The following is a 4724-nucleotide window of genomic DNA, read 5'->3' as shown; positions in this document are numbered from 1 at the left end:
TCTTAACACTTATCCACCCTTATGCCATCTCAAACACACATTTTACTGTTATTGCATTTACTGTTATTGTTGTACTGTTCTTACCTTTAATGTTTGATATATAATAGCACATTTTGCTTCATTTACTCGATTTATCAACATCAGTTTTAATTCCTCTAAATTGAAAAAGTACATAACAGCAAGTTGTGATTCAAAACAGTGATGCATCTGACATCTAAATGTTTCACTGCATAAATGGAACAATAAAACCTGAATCAATTTTGATTGCATTTGTCTGAATCCTTTTTTCACATTGGAGTCTAGTAATCCTGCTAAAAACATTTTGTCAGAGCATGAAATAGACAGTGTGGTATTTACCTGAAGGCATTTAATAGATTTGTTTTGAAGGGGGGGTCCCTTTGAGATAGTCAAGCATCCAGAATACATCAACATTTTTATCATTGAAAACATGGCGCTGCCCTGCGGTGGCGACATACAGCAGTAGCCGTGTGTGTCCGTATCTGTCGTGTTTGTTTTATATCTCATCTATCATAGCTGCGGGAATATAAGAGTATCACAATATTTAGTAATTAACATGGATTTGTTCTACACGTTGCTTATGAGCTTGCTTACTCTTGGGACTGTTGTGAACCATCGTCAAACCAGCTCGTCTCGTAGACTGCAGTACAGCCGGGACTTCCTCATCCAATGCAATGGTTCAGCCCCGCGGACTCTTTGCGATGAAATTCCACCAGAGATTCGCAGATGTGGATCTGCTTGCCTCGATCGACAAACGGAGCTGGGGGTGAAGATCTGCGGACGAGGCAGTGGAGCATGCGGAAGACGGCGTGGGCCTGTCGCCGGATTGCGGGTGACAGCAGCGGGTCGGGTGAGAAAGCGTGGCCGGAGGGGAGGAGTGCGACGGAGGCTACGCAGAGCTGGATTGCGCCGCCTGCCACTTCCCTCGGTCATCCTTGGAAACGTGCAATCATTAAGGAGCAAAGTGGACGAACTGCAGGCAAATGTTAAAATTCATAACGGAGTTTAAGAATGCTTGTGTTATAGCTTTGACTGAGACTTGGTTAAAAGAACATGATTTGGACCAGGATCTTGAAATAATTGCCACTGATCTCAACAGCATTGAGCATATGTACGAGGCCAGAGCTACACAGAGGGCAATGGCCATTTTGGCTAACATCACTCACCCATTACACTCTGAATTTTGCCTCCTACCATCAGGAGATATTTGAGATCATTCGTACCATTAGCTGTTGGGTTTCTCAACAAACTATAGGTACATGTGTATTTATGTTTTTATCTACTTATTATCTCATGGTTTTATGTGTTTTGTGCGAATGTGTATGTGTTGGCTACTTGTTGTGAAACAAATTGCCCCTTGGGGACATTAAAGATATTTCAATTCAATTCAATTCTCTGGCAGGAAGACAATTTGCAGGGACATCTTTTGGACATCATCATCTGGATCAAGGACCTCAGAATCCTCAAGAGTGTAGAACAAGTTGTAGAAGTACTGGAGCACATGCAGGAAAACATCTCTCCAAAGTCGCTCAATGCGCTGATTGTGAACAGATTCTCCTGTTATGTGACTCCTCCGTTCCACCCCTTGAACAAGATTCATGAAGAGGGCGATTTGTGAATTTTCCCCTCCATGGTCAGATCGCACTCGCGAAGGAAGGCCATAAAGACATGTGGCCTTCACAAACTCGGTCAGCACAGTGGAGGCACGGTTATTTGTGTTGCAGCTCAGGTAGGTTATAAGGCGAGATTTCCCATCAATGGCTCCATGTACAACAAAACCCCACCTTGTATTAAAAAAAGGCATAGAAACAACACAAGGTTAATTAAGCAATAAAAAATAAGTGCATTCATAATACCTTAAATAGCACTAGTAGAGCTCCAAACCATAAATTAAGATGGGGCAGATCCGATTCTGGATTGTAGCGATAGATAATGATTTTGAATGAATGCTTGTGTTATAGATTAGCGGAGTGCGATATTGACCAAAAAATTATTTCTTGATATTTTTGTGGATTTTGTCAATAACGATAATAACACAATATTTGTAGTATATTTGTACTCTTATCATGAAAAATAACATTATTATAAAAACCGCATTATATTAATTTGTGTTGTTAATTTTAACCTTTAGTAATGATACCAGCTGACAGGTTTTCCTGTATGTTTACAGCATTAGTTGAGAGATTTATTTTTCCTTGAGAAAAATTAGCATGTAGCTACTGTACCTGATATTTATCCAAATTAATTGATATTGAATTAAGATCGGAATCAAATCGCAAGCTTATCATGAAAATCATGAAATTTGTGTCAAGCACTTAAAATAACAGTAGTCTACCCGTCATGTAAACATAACATGTTGTCACTAAACTTAATGAAGTTCTGTTTAGTTAACAATTGTTTTGACAACCACAATATTGTGATGCAAGGTTTTTTTCCTCAAAACAGATTTGTAAAATTTTTTTTTTAACATAATTACATGTGATTTTTTTTCCCGCTGTTCACACTTGCTAAATATGATTCCAATTAGATATGCACAAAAATTGGGTTTGGCCTGACAGTCTGAATAAGGCTTTTTCGACACAGGATTTATGCCGGAAGCCCTTCCTGATGTAACCCAACACTGGAAGTGCACTAACTTGTGCAACCCCAGTACTACTAGGGCCCTGTTTACACCTGGTATTAGGATGTGTTTTGGTCGATCGGATCACAAGTGGATTAGGGAGACAAATCCCCTTTTACACCTGGTGTTTAAATCCGTCTCTTTTTTCCACTTTCGACCACTTCTGTCCTGATTTCTTTGAGAGGAGGGTCTATGGGCGGATAAATGTATGGGCTTTTTCAGATCTTTCAGTCTAATGGATGAAATAAGCTCATGCAATGTACATATTGTAATGACCTGGCAGTCAGCGCTAGCAGCTGGGTGCATTATGGGTAATTGTTTGTTGGGAGTTGATTTATGCATTATTAAAGCAAGATGGTTGGGTTTTTTTGTTAGTAAAGTTACAGTATGTGTGTTTATGTTTAAGTTAGTTCGGGTGTTCTTGGTTCATTTACTGCTTTGTTATGTAAAAATGTGGTTCTCACCGTCATGGAAAGAGATGTGTAAGATGGGGTTTTGCCTGTGCAGTTCTTAATCTGTGTTCTGAACATAAAAAGGAGTAAGATGACAGTACTGCCTCCTGCTGGTTTGAGATGCTGATGCTCCACTTGCAGAGACACTCATGGGTGAGCAGTGTATGGGACATGAGTGCTCTTAGCTTGTGCTAGCAATTAGCCTAGTAAAAGAAATATAGAGTAGTTAAGCTCCAGTCAGCTCCCACGTTTAATAACTTGCAGTTATTTCAATATGAATGACGGAATGAAGGAGAAGATTGAAAAACACAGAGAACAGCAGCTTTCGTTTCTGCTCTGACAGCCACAAGACCAGCCGAACACAGGGAGTGTGTATTAGAAATCAGGAATGATGAGAGAACATTGTGTTTGGTACGTTTTTCGTCTTCAAAAACAAAATTGGGTCTTCAGCCGACAAAGTTTAAATCCCGTCTGGCTAGAGCTCTTCCCATAATGTTTACGCATTAGGAGTGTAGGAGGAGAGTAGACAATGTTTTGTGGTTGTTCGAACACATTCTACCACATGAGCGTTTACACTATGAATGCATCCGGTCAAATGCTTTTTCAACTACCTCTGGAAGTGTTCAAAAGCTCAAAAGGTTTTAGACCATGTTTAAGCCTGCATTTAGCATCGTCCACTTGTGATCCGATTGATGAAAACATCTTAATACCAGGTGTAAACAGGGCCAAGGACACTCTCACATGCACTCACTCCTATGGGCAATTTAGTGTTTCCAGTCCACCGAACCTGTGTCTTTGTATTGGGGGGAGGGATGAATAGTGTATTACCTAATCAACCGCATATTTCCATCTATGTGCCATAAACTGTTTGGATGAGGAACATGGTAGACTCTTCTGGCAATGGCATTACTCCACCTGCGTGCAGTTGCGGTGGGATCGATTAGGGTAAGGGCTTCTCGGACCCTGCACCGCTGGACAAACAGCCCTTCTCCACGTAGCAGCCCCCTCATGATCTAAGAAGTAATAATAAAAGCACATTTATTTAATTTGACAGTATGGATGCAGAATAATGAATTTGACTTTCCTTTGCCTAACACACCTCACTTCCTGTGTTGGGATAGAGACTGTGAAGTCTTCTGACATGCTGAATGAGCTCTTCCTCAGTCACTTGTCTTTGCAGTTTTCGTATAGGAATTCCCAGCTGTTTAGTTTTCCTATAAAGAAATGAAGATGAGCAGCACAGAGTATTGGCCATCTGCTTAATGGTGTGTCCCTGTTTCATTAGAAACTCAATGTGCTGATTTGAAACATTGTGACACCTATGACAAAAAGAAACAAAGAACAATTGAACAACAATTAATAGACACTGCTGAGGCCACACGAGCATTCATAACAGTGTGTCTCCACTGGTCGCTCTGCTCCGCACTCTTATGAATGCCTGTGCGGCCGTGTGCATTTTACTTAATCTAGTACGTTTTCAATCTATTAAGTAGTCTATCTTTCTAAGTGTAATCTATTAAATGTAAAAATCACAATTTGAATTATTAAATACAATTTAGAGCTTAGATCGGGCCCAACAAATCAAGCCCGACCCTACCCGAGCCCGAGCCCGTTGTGTCCGAGCCCGGCCCGGC

General features: G+C 40.6%; 1 long non-coding RNA gene across 1 annotated transcript; it reads right to left on the bottom strand.

Moving 5' to 3' along the window:
- Positions 1-1419: 1419 nt before the first annotated feature.
- Positions 1420-4251, bottom strand: LOC307164733. Its single transcript, XR_013822330.1, has 3 exons — positions 4190-4251; positions 3919-4103; positions 1420-1802 (listed from the first exon to the last, which is right to left on the bottom strand). It is a non-coding gene; the product is annotated as an uncharacterized lncRNA (long non-coding RNA).
- Between the last annotated feature and the right edge of the window lie 473 nt (positions 4252-4724).

Source organism: Squalius cephalus, assembly GCF_949319135.1.
Source record: "Squalius cephalus genome assembly, chromosome: 9".
In the NCBI taxonomy this organism is placed as follows: Eukaryota; Metazoa; Chordata; class Actinopteri; order Cypriniformes; family Leuciscidae; genus Squalius; species Squalius cephalus.
This window is presented reverse-complemented; position numbering and strand designations above follow the sequence as displayed.